At 45.0% G+C, this 16,111-nt stretch overlaps 1 protein-coding gene across 1 annotated transcript in view; it reads right to left on the bottom strand.

The window, feature by feature from the left end:
- The window catches only part of LOC100737631 (myeloid-associated differentiation marker-like), a 60,157-nt gene that overhangs the window by 7,439 nt on the left and 36,607 nt on the right, over positions 1–16,111 (bottom strand). The window lies entirely within an intron of this gene.

Genomic DNA, 16,111 nt, shown 5'->3' with positions numbered 1-16,111 from the left:
CACAGGCCTCTGTGCAGCTCTTCCTACCCTGGGCCTCATGGCCAAAGCCGCCTGGGCCTCATGGCCAAAGCCGCCTGTCCCCTGCTGTGCATTAGTTGGTGTGTGTGTTTGGTGGGGGTGGGTGGCTAGGAATTCAGCCCCCTTTCCCCAGTGGAGGCTGGTGTGCAGTGTACCTCCCCTTTAAACATTAAAAAGAAAAAAAACAAACCTGTGGAGGTCAACAATTTCCAGTGAGCAGGAGGCTTAAAGCAGAAACCCTGGGGCCCGAGGCCCTGCCCGCCTGGTAGCACACCAGTCCCACCTGAAACTGGCTCCAGAGTTGTTGCAGGCTTATTCAAAATGCTCTGACTAGAGCCCATTTACAAGGTAGCAAGGAGCAGGTGCCTTCCATTCCCGCTGCTCTCTGGGGAGTCAAAAACAGAACTGGCCAAGGACTGAGTGCGTTGTCTTCAAGACAACTGTGTGAAGTGTTTGTGAGGGACAAGCCTGTGACCCACCAGCCTCAGTGCCAAGACAGCTGGCCCTGCCTCTGCAAGGAGAAAATGGCCACTGCCAGGCTTAAGGTGGCACAGCCTGGGTAGCTTTTCTGTTCTTTTTTCTCATCACAAGGGCCAAAAGTACTGTGTGCTCAAACTAGCATACTCTTAAAGGGGAAGTATGTTTCAGATCTCTTGGGGGGAGCGGGAGGATGGGAAGCGTCAAAGTACTTGTACTGCTTGACGGTGCTCTGCGCACATGCGTTTCTTGTTGGCCAGTTGTTTTCTGCTGCTGCTTCCTGCTTCTCTGGGACTCCCAAATAATGCAATAATATAAATGTGTATCATTGTTAAAAGGTTTCCTGGAGCTTCTGGCTCCCATCAGCCTCTGCTGTCCATCAGAGAGAGAATTGTCCCTTCTCCCACACTCATGATGTCCTTTTTAAACCTCAATCCGAAAATAAAAGACAAAGCCACAAAATCAACCTTCCCTCATTGACCCACATTTGCCTGGAGTTCAGAAGAAACTGAGTAGATTTCCATTCTCATACAAACCAGCATCTCTGCAAGCCTGCCCCACTGCCTCCCAATTCCCATCTTAGGCAGAGTCTTAGGGGCTTGGCCCAGCCCTGGGACACTGGCAGTTTGGCCTCACCCCAGTGCCCAACATCCTGCCCCCTAGGTCTGAAAGGGGCTCTGCCTGCACCTGGAGGCCTCTGTGCAAATGTTTGTGCATGCTCAGGGTGTGGAAAGCAGCTCCTTACAGGAACTGGTGGCTGCGAGGCACCACAATCCTTCTTCCTTGCCTGCTCTCGGTGCAAAGCCTCAGAGTCCAGCATCCCAGTGTCAGCAGGGCAGAGGGGCCAGGCCAGCGGAGCTGTGGGGGAGTGGAGGAGAAGGCCCCTCACAGCTGCCTCTCACTCCTGTCCTGGGAGGAAGCAGGGGTTCCTCACCCAGGGGCCTCATGTGGCAGAAACATCATAAGGAATGAAATAAAATGCACATTTTAAGGCACAAAAAATTTAAACCTAAAATGTTTTTTTTTGCTCTTTGGTCCTCCTGCCTCCTAAGGAGTGTGTATTGTGCATGTGCCTTGTGTGTTAACCAGAACCCCAAGGGCAGAAGTGTCTGCTCTAGGATATCCTCTCATGGCGGAGTTCCCATTGCAGCACAGCTTAAACAAATCCCACTAGGAATCATGATGCTGTGGGTTTATCCCTGGTCTTGCTCAGTGGGTTATTAATCCAGTGTTGCCATGTGCTGTGGTGTAGGTCTCAGATGCAGTGTGGATCTGGTGTTGTATGCCTGTGGTGTAGGCAAGCAGCTGTAGCTCTGATTATACCCCTAGCCTGGGAACCTCCTTATGCTGCCAGTGTGGCCCTAAAAAGACAAAAGTCAAAAAAAAAAAAAAAAGAAGAAATGTCTGGTCTACCATAAAGATCAGTGTTTCTTCTTCTAGCACCTGGCATGTCACTCCTTAACAGATGAGAGCAGTTACTGACACCTTTACTAACATCACTAGTTCTATTATTTGTATTCTTCCTATTTTATAAGACTATTGTTTCTTGGATAAATAGTTGCGTAATTAGGTTCCAATAAAAAATGATGATGACTGGTCTACTAGAAATAAATGACCTGATGTATACCTCTATAAAACTATTGATTGTAATAGTAAGAGTGTGACCTTAGACAGGGCTAGAAGCAACAATAGGAATCAACTTCCTAGAGGCTGATGAGCCAGAGAGAGGTGGTCCAGTGCCTTTTGGCTGCTGTTCCCAGAACTAGGTGAGTCATGGCACCTTGAGTGGCTTATCAGTGAAATCCTTTCCTGACCTGGGAATAAGCATTCCTAGAACAAACTGATCCCAAAATGCCTCATGTTGGCTGAAATTCAGACCAAAAGGGAGGGGGTTGTGATGAAAAGAATGTTGCTCACCACCCGGTTCTACAAAAGTCCAGCCACGAGGCACGGCAGCACCGACCTATAATCCAGCCTGAAAGGGATTCAGGGCAAAGACCAGGATGAGGACCTACAAAGGTCTCTGGGAAAAGTGGCAGAACCAGCCCTCAGACAGTTAGATATTTTCAGGAGAAATTTTTCTGAACCCAGTTGCATGCATCTTCCCAACTTCGAAAAGCACTAAAACCATTGACTTATTTCTCCCAAAAGAGCAATAGACTTCTACCAAGATGTGTGTTTGGCTGTTTTCGCTCAGACCCCAGGCATACTGGCCTACCCTTTAGCTCTTCAGCAAGGTTCTCAGAGCCTTCTGAAAGACTATTTAAAATCCCTATTTAAAATCCGCAGGTTGGCTTGAAAGAAAAGTTCCATTTCTTTCTTGGTTAGATTTGATATTGTCATGCACAAAGCAAGTATGCACTGACTCCCAGAAATGTGGGTGCAAAGAGTCTTATATCCATGTTTTCCTGAATCAAACTGAATGCAACCTTCCTTCCCAGGAGGATGGCGATGCCTCTGTGCTTTAGTCAAAGAACTGCCCAGAGTGGGCTCACCTGAGGCTCATGGTCCAAGCAAGTCTCATGGTTCAGGAGGGCAGCTGCTCCATCCCTCCAGTTTGGTGGGGGTTGAGGTTCATTTGCCACAAAGGCAAGGTCCAGTCTGCTTACTCTGGAGCTCAAAAGAAAGTTTAAATGTCCTGTGCCTAGTCCCACCCTCTTGTCATAACGAAGGTACAGCTGGACCCCAGGGAGGTGGCAGGTCTTGTCCCAGTCTCCCTGTGTCTGGCAGAGTAAAGGCAGGACGAGGTGCCCTGGTTCCCAGGCAGCTGTCTTTCTCTCTCTTACCTGAAAGATGTGACGAGAATCCAGGTTCTTGTTCACAGAGCTGAAGAATGGACTTGACAAACACACAGGCAGCAAGCAAGCAAAAGTCTTTATTACAGGAAAGCAAAAAGCTCCCAGCACAGACACTGAGAGGAGGAGAAAGAGTCCCCCCTTTCTATGGTTCTATGGGGGTTTTTGTCTCTTAAAGACACGAGTACCAACGTGGGGCCCAGGTATCAGTTCTTCTTCCCCTTGGCCTTGCCCAGTTCACCTATATTGGGTCTGGTCCAATCGGGACTTTAGACTTAGGGGATGCTCCATAAGTTTTATGGTCCTTTTAGTCTTTTTTTCTCTAGACTTAGAGTCACCAGTCTTTACAATTCTTTTGCCAACAGTCAAGCATATAGGTCAGGGGTTAGTTCCCACCTTGACATAAAACAAAGGTACTTTCAGTAGTTAATCCTTCAAAAGCAGGGCCTGTGTGTCTGGATTAGTTTTTACAAATCTTAAAACACGAACATTAATCAGGGACTATATCGAAGTCCATGTTCCTCCACTAACTACCTGAGTTAGTTCTCCGCCTCATTTCCACTGCCCAAGCTGCCTGTTCCAAGGGTGGCAGCAGCATCCTCCAGGCTGGCACCAGCCCCATCCTCCCAGTTCTGCGCCAACCTGCCACCTTACCCTGAAGGGTCACTCACTGCTGGGGGGTCTGTTTCCTCCTAATCAGGATTGGGGAGAGGGTGCCAGAGACTCCGTGTCCCCTCCCAACCCCACCTCTTCCCGGTGCCCAAGGAAGGGGCAGGTCTTGAAGACACAGGCGTGGAGATGGGAGTTGCCTCCCTCCCCTGCGTCCACCCTCTCTGCTTGTTTCCTTTGGCTGCTGGGCTCCTGTTTCTGAGTTACATCCTTCCTGATTAGACAGACCCTCCTTCCCCAGGACAATTGCTTGGTGGTTGACATAGTTCTCTTTCATGACACGTGTTTCCTCAGTCACTTCCCAGTGGTCCGACTCTCCAGCGATTCTTCTCAAAAACAGAGAGTGCCTCCAGCGTCTCCAGAGGCTGAAGTCTCCCAGACTCCCTTGTTCCTGCACATCCTCGACTTTCCACTTCTTCAGAGTCCAGATCAGCAGCCCCAGGGCTCTGGTCCTGTGTGGGGACCTCACATTTCCTTTATGGACCCCAAAGTCCTTTCTGCTGAGGGTGCAGAGGGGCTGATCCCAAGAGGAGAAGGGGGAAACAGGAGCCCAGAGTGTGAGAGAAGCAGACCAAGGATTCATCCCTGGGTCCAAGTCACATCTGCTCCTGACTCCAGTCAAGTGTCCCCGCAGCCCTGTTCGGGTCCCCCTGGGGATGCAACGTGAAGAGCATTGTGAGCAGAGCCCAGGAGATCTTGTGTCTTGTTCCAGTTCTGCCATAGATGGTTCATGGCCACAGATGAGTCTTATCCTTGTTCTGAGCCTCAGTTTCCCATTTATGAAATGATCACATAGGACTAAAATCATGGCTTTAAAGCTGTGGTTTTTGGAGCACTAGTGTTCTGCTGAGGTAGTGGAGGTTGCATGTAGGGTGTTGGGCTCGCCCAGCACTTTCTCTCACCAGAGCAGCACGAATCAAGCTCCCACTCAAGATCTCATCTGGAGGTAAGAGTGGAAAGACTGGAAGCTATCAATGTGCTCATCGTCAGGATTCAGGGGAAGGAATCATGGTGGACACACAAGAGGGAGCATTGTACAGCTGCCAGACATGCAGATGCCCTCAGATGATAAGGAAATATCTCTGGGATATATTACGTAAGAGCAGTGTGATACAGAGTGATGTATGCTAATCAATTTCTATGTAATAAAAGGGGGAGAAGTAGAAACAAACACATCTGAGTATACTTGACTTGTATCAGGGGCACAGGACGTTCTCCCCTGAGTCCAGTGGGGCAGCTACCTGGTGCGGGTGGGTGGGGGGTGTGGGAGCTGGGACAGAGTGGATGGAGCCACAGACAGAAGGGAGGTTTCCTGGCTTTTTTAAGGATTTTAGGTTTTTTTTGTTTTTGTTTATTTTTCTTTTTGCCATTTCTTGTGCCGCTCCCGCGGCATATGGAGATTCCCAGGCTAGGGGTCTAATTGGAGCTATAGCTGCCGGCCTACACCAGAGCCACAGCATCCCAAGATCTGAGCCACGTCTGTGACCTACACCACAGCTTATGGCAACGCCGGGTCCTTAAACCACTGAGTGAAGCCGGGGATCGAACCTGCAACCTCATGGTTCCTAGTTGGATTCGTTAACCACTGAGCCACTACGGGAACTCTAAGGATTTTAGTTTTGAAACATGTAACTACATTAACTTAAAAAAAATTTTTTTTTGAAGTTCCCGTTATGACCTAGAAGTAACAGCCCAACTAGTATCCATGAGGATGCAGGTTCGATCCCTGGCTTTGCTCAGTGTGTTCGTTGCTGTGAGATGTGGTGTAGGATGAAGAGGTGGCTCACAAACCAGCATTGCTGTGGCTGAGGCATATGTCGGAAGCTGCAGCTCCTATTTGACCTCTAGCCTGGGATGTTCCCTATGCCTACACACAGGCACAAGGTTAGATCAGGATTCTTTCTGCCGGGGCCTGCTGGAGCATCCAGTATACACTGCCAAACCACACGGGGCCTGGACCAGCTGCCCTGGGCTGTGCCCTGGATGCCCAGCACCCCTCCATCCTGGTTCCACCTCACAAACCCCATAGACTTATCTCCTGTCACTGTCCCCAACCCAGGCCAGAATCCAGACTACCCCTTCAGCATGGCCACCTCAGAGGGTGATTGCAGTGATGAAATGATGTACCAGGACCTGGATCACAGTAAGTGCTTGAAAGACAATAGCAAAGTGTGATGATGAAGCTGTTCTTCACTCAGTCCGTATGCATCTGGCATCTCCTGTGTGCCGAGGGCTGTCCTAGGCCCTGGGGACCAGGGAGGAGGATGAGCTGGCTGCTGCCCAGGATGCCCCCGACCATCTCCCTCCTTCGTCCTCACACCCGAGCTGCCTGGGTTCCCCTCTCCCAACCCTGCTCTCTCCCTTGACATCCCTGAGGGCAGGGCTCCTCCACTGCTCACCTCATTACTCCCAGAACTGTCCTCAGACTCGCTGCTCTGCCAGTGAGTGAGGAGACAGGCGAGTGATGGAAGGAGGGAGGAGGAGCGATGAGTCCATCCTTACCTGACCGGGAACCAGAGGTCTGTGCATGACCTGAACATCCTTCCCTCCCTGTTCTTCCCCTCTCCTTCCCTGAGGGCACGTCACACCCAGCACAGCAGGAGGACCAAGGGACACACTGGTGACATTTATCGAGGGGTTGCTATGCACCAGGCACCTATCAAGCACAAGGCACGCGGCAGCATCTCCCAGTTGAAAACCAAACAAAAGCAAACCCTCCATCCTATACCCTCCAGGCTATAGGCTTTGCACCCTTTCTCCACAAGCACCTTGAACATGACCGACACCCCCCCCTCCATTTTCCCTCCTCTCATTTGCTCCAAGCCCCTCTCTGCCTTCTCTTCCCTCCTCTCCAAGGAAACCCTGCTCACCAGGTCACCAGGGAGCCCCACTGGGCAACTCAAGGTATTTTCATGTTCTCATCACTAGATCTCTCAGCACAATTCAGAAAACCATTCCCTGGGAGGATGTTCCTCCAGCTGCTCAGCCTCTCCTCCGTCTTCCTCTCCCTCCTCCTCTCCCACGTCTGAGTGTTTCAGGTCCTCAGGACCTGCGCCAAGACCACCTCTGTTCTGTGTACCTGCTCTTCTCCCTCCAGGCCAGTGGCTTTAAGATTCCACAAAGTCAGCAAATATTGTTGTGCACCAAGTATGTGCCAGGCACTGTTCTAAGTACTGGACAGAGAGCAGAGAACAGAACGGATAGTTTCTGCCCTCATAGTGCTGACATTCTAGTGCAGGCGATGGATAATAAGTGAACCAGTATGTAGTGTCGGGTCAGTGAGTGATAAACGCCATGACAAATGGAAAACAAGGGGAAAGAGCATTACTGGGGTGTGGGGGTAGAGGGAAAGGGGAAGGTGCTCTAATGATGAGACTTTTACGAAGGTGCTACAGGAAGTGAATAGGCTTTATGGTGACACATCTCCAATATCTGTCTCTGGATCTGATATCTGCTGAGACTCAAAGTCGTAAAGACATGTCCATCTCTCTCCTGATCTCTCCCTCTGCATGGATCAGGGTACCTTTCTCTCATCATGTCCAGTCCCGTCTCTTGAACCCCCACCCCCAACACACACTGCCCCATCCCCATTTTCCAATCTAAGCCAAGGCACCACCTTCACAGATGCTTCTCACAAAACACTCACGAATACACCCACTCTTCTTCATCTCCAAAGCCACTGCCTGGTCCAGATCCATCCATCCGCTCACCTGGATGCCTGCCAGAAGCTTCTCCCTGATCCCTCCATCTTTGCTCTTTACCTTAATATCTGATTTGGACTGAGCTCAAACTGAGATACCTTGAAGGCTTCTCTTTGCCTTCTTAGGAGGAAAAACAAACTCCACAGGTCACCTCCAAAGCCCTGCAAGCTCAGACCCCTCCCCACCACTCCAGCCTCATCTCCTCCCTCTCTCCAGACACTGAGAACTCCTTTAGTTCCCCCTGGTCATCTCAGGGCCTTTCCCCTTACATCTCAACTGCCTCCAACCCTGAACTGAGATCAGAGCTCAGCCTGGATCATGCTTCCTGTGCTCAGTCAGTGCCAGTCTAAGCCTTGGTTTTCTCATCCAAAAATGGACATAATAGCTTTGGCTTTTCACCTTGAAAGTTCTTAACTACACACTGTAGAAAACATCTTTGGTAATATAAGCAGAGAATAATTGTATTAAAACGATGCTGGGTAGATTGGCAAATTATTAGGAAGGGATCAGGCCCACAAGAGGCTCAGACCCGGAAGGAGGGGGACTGGGTAGCCAGGGCACCACCAGGGGCAGCTGGTCCAGGAGCCATGGCCATTGGAAATGCACACCGGATGCTAGCAGGCCGAGCACAAGGAATTCTGATCTGAGCTTGTGCCTGTGTGTCACTGGCTCCTTAAATGTGTGTCCAGGCTCCACTTTGGGGGAAGGTCAATTTTTCCTACCTTCAAGTTTTTTATCTCGGGAGATGCCCAGTCTCTCATAAAAATTCAAATTATGGGCACGTCCTTGAATATGGCAGGGAACCCAGGTTCTTCGTGGTTCCCTGCATGCAGATGTTCATCACCCAGGACCAGGGGTTGTGAGGAGGATTCCGGGAGATAACATGTGAATCACTGATTCTCAGACATTTTCCCTAAAGGGCAGGAGGGATGGAATACAGACCAGTCAGGAGGTTCAGCCTGAGCCTGATGCTGTCTGCTCACGTTATATTCGTTTGACTAACCTCACTGTGCCAGTCTTCCTTTTCAGCCCTGGGAACACATCAGTGACCAAGAGAGTTGATATCCTTTCCTTGTGTATCTGCGTTGTAGGGTTTATCCTTGAAGGCTCCTATTTTACGTGAATGTGAATGAGGTGTTTTTTATTCTATTTTATAATAGAACCATAATAATATATCCATCACATATCAGGCTTTTTTTTCAATACAATAGTAATGGCTTCCTACTAAGGGGTAGGTGGCTGAGCTTCCCTGTTTGCTTGAAGATCAGACAACTGTGTCTTTATGTGCTGTATTTGGGCCAGTTCTCCCTGACACTAAGAACAAAGCTGAAACTGAGTTTGTGGGAGGGGATAAGATTAATCTGGGCTGCCACGGCCCTGGGGGAGGAGGGCAGAGGGTGAGATGGGGGACAAGTGGGGACAGGCCAGCCTCTCCCAAGGTCCCAAAGCAAAATACTCAAGAAATCCCTCCTTCTTCCTGAAGCACCAGAAATAACCACAAGCTCTCTCTAAGGGATTCATGTAAGGAGTGGTCCCAGACTAGTGATAAGAGATTGACTTAAAGGGGGCAGAGGTTTGTCTGATGGGCAGCTGGCCGAGGCTGAACGTAGACTTGGACCTTAGGTGGCCTGAGGGATGGTGGTGCTGGCAGTAGAGGGCAGCCAGGAGCCCAAGGGATAGGCAGGGTCCTGATTTGACAAGGGGAGTGATTTCTTGGCAGTAGTGCTAAGAGGGTAGGCGTGACCCTAAGGGTGATCAGGGCCAGTATTGGGAAGGAAGGAGGCCCACAGAGTCCTGCCCAGCCCATGAGCAGCCTGGTGGACCAGATGGGTCATTTAGGAGAACTTTGTTTCCTGAGGAAGCTCACTCCCCTTCCAGGCAAAGCACTGGACAGATCTGTGGAAACAGATGCTGTTGGAGTAGGGGTGGGGGATGGGCTTGAACTGAGCTTCCCCCACCACCCACCCCTGCTCAGGAGCAGACCCAGAAAAGACCAACTGGGATCAACCCTCCTCAGCCCAGCCTGGCTCTGGAAGAGGCCCTAGCTTGCAGCTCACACATTCTGTCAGCTCAGAAAGGGTCCCTGAGCCCTGGGGCTGCAGCGGGGTGGTGTTGACACGACAGCTGTGAGAGGTGACACACACAGTGCTCACTGCAGGGCAGGTCTGCTCCAGATGCCCTGGTTCCTCCCAGCAGCCCTGTGAGCCATGTCCTCACTGTCCCCATCTTCCCAGGCACAGGGAGCATCACTGGCCCAAGATCACACAGCCTGTTAAGTGGCAGAGCTGAGATTTCAACCCCAGAACTTGTGTTCAGGATCTTAACCACTGCCTGGCACTGACTTTATACCTTATTCCCAAAAGGAGGGAGTTAACCTATTTTTTGCCTGTATGACTAGGTGACTTACTACCTCAGTTTCATTTCATCTTCAGGGATATTATTATTGTCATCCTTGTTTTATAGGTGATGGAACTGAGCCTAGAAAGTACATTCTGTTGTTTACTCAAGGTCACACAATTACTCACTGATATGAATACAAGTGTGTCTCCTACAAAGCTCAGCACATGATAGACAGATAGATAGACAGACAGACAGACAGATAGATAGATATACACACACATTCTTTTTCTCATATTATCCTCCATGTTCCATCACAAGTCTCTGGATATAGTTCCCTGTGCTATACAGCAGGATCTCAGTGTTTATCCACTCCAAATGCAATGTTTGCCTTTATTAACCTTGACTCCCAGTCCAATCCATTCACTCCCCCTCCTCTTCCCCCTTGGCAACCACAATCTCTTCTCCAAGTCCGTATATATTTTTTTCTGGTGGAAAGGTTCTTTTGTACCGTATATTAGATTCCAGATATGTGATATCATGTGGTATTTGCCTTTCTCCTTCTGACTTACTTCACTCAGTATGAGATTCTTTGTTCAATCCATGTTGCTGCAAATGGCATTATTTTGTTCTTTTTTATAACTGAGTGATATATATAGATATATAGATACATATAGCTATATATCTCACATCATCTTAATCCTTTCATCTATTGATGGACATTTAAGTTGTCTTGGCTATTGCGAATAGTTCTGCTATGAACATATGGGTGCATGTGTCTTTTTCAAGGAAAGACTTTTCTGGATATATTCCCAAGAGTGAGATTGCTGGGTCATATGGTAGTTCTATATTTGGTTTTCTGAGCTACCTCCATACTGTTTTCCATAGTGGTTGTACCAATTGACATTCCCACCAACAGTGCAGGAGGAGTCCCTTTTCTCCATACCCTCTACAGCATTTGTTATTTGTGGACGTATTAATGATGGACATTCTGACTGGTGACATGGTAGTTTTGATTTACATTTCTCTAATAATTAGGGATGTTGAGCATTTTTTCATATGCTTGTTTTCCATCTGTATATCTTCTTCGGAGAAATGTCTATTCAGGTCTTTTGCCCATTTTTCAACTGCGTTGTTGGCTTTTTTGCTGTTGAGTTGTACAAGTTGTTTGTATATCTTAGAGATTAAGCCCTTGTCAGTTGCATCATTTGAAACTATTTTGTCCCATTCTGTAAGTTGTCTTTATGTTTGTTTTTATGGTTTCCTTTTCTGTGCAAAAGCTTGTCAGTTCGATTGGGTCCCATTGGTTTATTTTTGCTTTTATTTCTGTTGCCGTGGGAGACTGGTCTGAGAAAACATTTGTAAGGCTGATGTCATAGAATGTTTTGCCTATAGTCTCTTCTAGGAGTTTGATGATGTCTTGTCTTATGCTTAGGTCTTTCGGCAATTTTGAGTTTATTTTTGTGCCTAGTGGAGGGTGTGTTCCAGTTTCATTGTTTTACATGTGGCTGTCCAATTTTCCAGCACCACGTGATGAAAAGACTGTCTTTTTCCCGTTTTTATATTCTTGCCTCCTTTGTTGAAGATTAATTGGCCATTCATGTCTGGGTTTATTTCTGGGTTCTCTATATTGTTCCACTGGTCTCTGTGTCTGTTTTGATACCAGTACCACAATGTCTTGCTTACTGCTGCTTTGCAATATTGCCTGAAGTCTGGGAGAGTTACATCTTCTGCTTTGTTTTTGTTCCTCAGGATCGCTTTGGTAATCTGGGTCTTTTGTGGTTCCATATAAATTTTTGGATTGTTTTTTGTAGTTCTGTGAAAAATTCCATGGGTAATTTGATAGGGATTGCATTGAATGTGTATTGCTTTGAGTAGTATGCCCATTTTTATGATATTAATTCTTCCAGCCCGGGAGCATGGAATATCTTTCCATTTCTTTGAATCCTCTTTAATTTCCTTGATTAAAGTTTTACAGTTCTCAGCATATAAGTATTTCACCTCCTTGGTCAGGTATTTAATTTTTGGGGGTGTGATTTTAAAGGTATTTTTGTATTCTTTTTCTAATATTTCTTGTTTACAGAAATGCGACCAATTTCTGAATGTTAATCTTGTATCCTGCTATTTTGCTGAATTCGCTGATCAGCTCAAAAGTTTTTGTGTGGAGTCCTTAGGATTTTCTGTGTATAGTATCATGTCATCTGCATACAGTGACAGTTTTACCTCTTCTCTTCCAATTTGGATACCTTTTATTTCATTTGCTGTTCTCATCGCTGTGGCTAGGATTCCAATACTATGTTGAATAAAAGTGGTGAGAGTGGGCATCCTTGTCTTATTCCAGAATTTAGCAGGAAGACTTTCAGCTTTTCTCCATTGAGTAATATATTGGCTGTGGGTTTATTCTTAATTGTCTTTTGTTACATTAAGGTGTGTTCATTCCCTCTATACCTACTTTGGTAAGAGTTTTTATCATGAATGGATATTGGACTTGTCAAATGCTTTTTCTGAATCTATTGAGATAATCATGTGGTTTTTGACTTTTCTTTTGTTAAAGTGGTATATGATGTTGATTGATTTGTGTACATTGAACCATCCTTGTGAACCTGGGATGAATCCCACTTGGTTGTGGTGTTTCATCTGTTTTATAAGTTCTTGGATTCGGTTGGCTAAAATTTTAAGAATTTTTGTGTCTATATCATCAAAGATATTGGTCTATATTTTTCTTTTTTGGTAGTATCTTTGTCTGGTTTTGGTATTAGGGTGATGGTAGCATCACAGAATGTCTTTGGGAGTGTTCCTTCTGCAACATTTTGGAGAAGTTTAAGGAGGATGGGTATAATTTCCTCTTTGTATGTTTGGTAGAATTTGCCTGTGAAGCCATCTGGTCCTGGACTTTTGTTTGTTGGGAGTGTTTTTTTTTATTACACATTCAATTTTATTTCTAGTGATTGGTCTGTTCAATTGATTTATTTATTCTTGATTCAGTTTGGATGGGCTGTAAGCCTCTAGAAAGCTGTCCATTTCTTCTAGGTTGTCAAATTTGTTGGCGTACAATTGTTCATAGTATTCTCTTTTTTTTTTTTTTGTATGTCTGCAGTGTCCATTGAGATTTCTCCTTTTTCATTTCTTATTTTGTTTATTTGGGTTTTTTCTCTCCTCTTCTTAGTGAGTCTGGACAGAGGTTTGTCAATTTTGCTTACCTTTTCAAAGAACCAGCTCTTGGTTTTATTGATTTTTTTAATTGTTTTTTGAATCTCTATTTTATTGATTTCATTTATAATCCTTATGATTTCCTTCTTTCTGTTGACTTTAGGTTTTATTTGCTCTTTTTTTCTAATACATTTAGGTGATGGATTAAGTTTTTGATTTGAGATTTTTCTTCTTTTTTGAGGAAGACCTGTATTGCTATGAATTTCCCTTTGAGCACTGCTTTTGCAGCATCCCATAGATTTTGAAAGGTTGTGTTTTCATTATCATTTGTCTCAAGGTATTTTTTAATTTCCTTTTTGATTTCCTCATTGACCCATTGGTTTTTTAGTAGCATGTTGTTTAGTCTCCATGTAGTCAGTTATTTCTCATTTCGTTTCCTGTGGTTGATTTCTAGTTTCATAACATTGTGGTCACAGAAGATACTTGAAATAATTTCTATAGTCTTAAATTTGTTGAGGTTAGTTGTTTTCCCCCCATTATGTGATAAATCCTTCAGGCTGTTCCATGTTCACTTGAGAAGAATGTATATGCTCATTTTTTTTTGCATGTAATGTCCTGAAAATATCAATGAAGTCTAACTTTTCTATTGTGTCATTTAGGATCTCTGTTGTCACATTGATTTTCTGTCTAGAGGATCAGACCATTGATGTGAGTGGGTGTTAAAGTCTCCTACTGTGATTGTATTCCCATCAATCTCTCCTTTTATGTCTGTTAGTGTTTGTTGTATATATCTGGGTGCTCCTATATTAGGGGCATATATATTGACAATTGTAATGTCCTCTTCTTGTATGGATCCTTTTACCATTAAATAGTGTCCTTCCTTGTCTTTCTTTATGGCCTCCATTTTAAAGTCTCTTTTGTCTGATATGAATATTGCAACTCCCCTGCTTTCCTGTCTTGTCCATTGGTATGAACTATCTTTCCCCATCCCCTAACTTTCAAAGTATATGTGTCCTTTGCCCTTAGATGAGTCTCTTGTAGACAGCATATTGTAGGTTCTTGCTTTTTATCCAATCTGCCACTCTGTATCTTTTGATTGGAGCATTCAGTCCACTGGCATTTAAGGTAATTATTATTATCATTATTTTCTATTTTTAGGGCTGCACCTGTGGCATATGGAGGTTCACCGGCTAGGGGTCTGACTGGAGCTACAGCTGCTGGCCTATGCCAGAGCCACAGCAATGCCAGATCCGAGCCGCATCTGCAAACTACACCACAGCTCGTGGCAATGCCAGATCCTTTAACCCACTGAGCGAGACCAGGGATCAAACCCACAACATCATGGTTCCTAGTCAGATTCACTTCTACTGCACCATGATGGGAACTCTGACATTTAAGGTAATTATTGACAAATTTGTATTTATTGCCATTTTAAACCTTGTTTTTCAGTTGATTCTATGTTTCTCCTTTGTTCCTTTCCTTTTTTGGTTGGATGATTTCCTTTTATTTTATGCTTGTGTCCTTTTCTTTTTTGTTTTTTGTGAATGTAATGTTTGGTTTTGATTTGTGGTTGCCCTCTTTTTCAAGTATGTTAACCCCTTCCTATATCTGTTTGCTTTAGCCTGATAGTCATATACACTCAGATACATTCTAGAAAAAAAGAGTCTAGATTTTATTTTCTTTTCGCACATTCTGTGATTTTGAAGTCCTTTTTTAACATCTTCATGTTCATTCTTTTGCCGTTCCTTGTGTTTATCATCATTTTTACAGTAAGTTTTTTTTTCTTTCCCTTTTTAGATCTGTATTCTGGCTTATTTAAGTGTTTGCTTTTCCATTGTGATTTCCTCCAACCTCTTTCTTCTTACTTGTTTGTTATTTAGAGAAGCCCTTTCAGTATTTCTTTTAGAATGGCTTTAGTATTGTAGTATTGTTATACTCTTTTAGCTTTTGTTCATTGGAGAAATTCTTTATTTCTCCTTCTATTTAAAATGATATTCTTGCCAGGTAGAGTATTCTAGGCTACAGATTTTTCCCTTTTAGGACTTTGAATATATCTTGCCAGTCTTTTCTGTCCTGTAGTGTTTATGTAGAGAAAAACAGCTGGTAGCCTTTTGGGGGTTCCAAAGGATTCCTGCCTTTGGAATCCTCTCTTTAACTTTTGCCATTTTTATTATAATATGCCTTGGTGTGGGTCTGTTTGGGTTCATCTTGTTTGGGGCCCTCTGTGCTTCCTGTATCTTCATGTCTGTTTTCTTTAGATTTGGAAAGTTTTCAGATATAATTTCCTCAAATTTGATTTATAATAGTATATTATTTTCAGGTGTACAGCATATTGATTCAGTGTTTTTGCAGATTATAATCCAGTATAAATTATGACAGTATTACTGGCTATAATTCCCTGTGCTGTACACTATATCCTTGTTGTTTATCTTGGATGTAACTTTTCATTTCTCTTTGATATACAGAATTCTGGGTCACAGGACACCTCTAGGTTTAACCTTTGGAAGAAATGACAGACTGTTTTCCAGATAGGTTGCATTATTTTTCAATCCTACCAGCAGCATATGAGTGTTTCAATTTCTCCACATCATCAACATTGGTTCACTTTTAGAACTTATATTTCTTTCTGAGAATTTTGTTGTTGTTGTTTTTTAAAAATAATTTGTAATTTACTATGGCAGTGTTTTTATGATGGCTGTTTAAAAATCCTCGTCAGGTAATTTCAACATCGAATTCTTGGTATTTGCAACAGCTGATTATCCTTTGTCATCAAAGTGTGGTTTCCCTGGTTCTTCACCACTACGTGTCTGTGAATAGGCTCCACCTGTGGCCCCAGTCACTGCAGAGGTTGGTAAATAAGAGGGCACTGTAACCAAGCACCACCCATTGATGCTCTCACTCCCCTGGGAACACACCCGCCCTGCTGCTGCCACTGCCAAATGTTTCTTGGCAGTGGCCACACAT

This window comes from Sus scrofa, chromosome 7, assembly GCF_054392235.1.
Source record: "Sus scrofa isolate SSC_HxYL_T2T_F1_AM1 chromosome 7, Sscrofa_HxYL_maternal_Yorkshire_Landrace_v2.0, whole genome shotgun sequence".
Classification (NCBI taxonomy): Eukaryota; Metazoa; Chordata; class Mammalia; order Artiodactyla; family Suidae; genus Sus; species Sus scrofa.
Note: the sequence above shows the minus strand (reverse complement) of the source record. Positions and strands in the feature narration are given on the sequence as shown.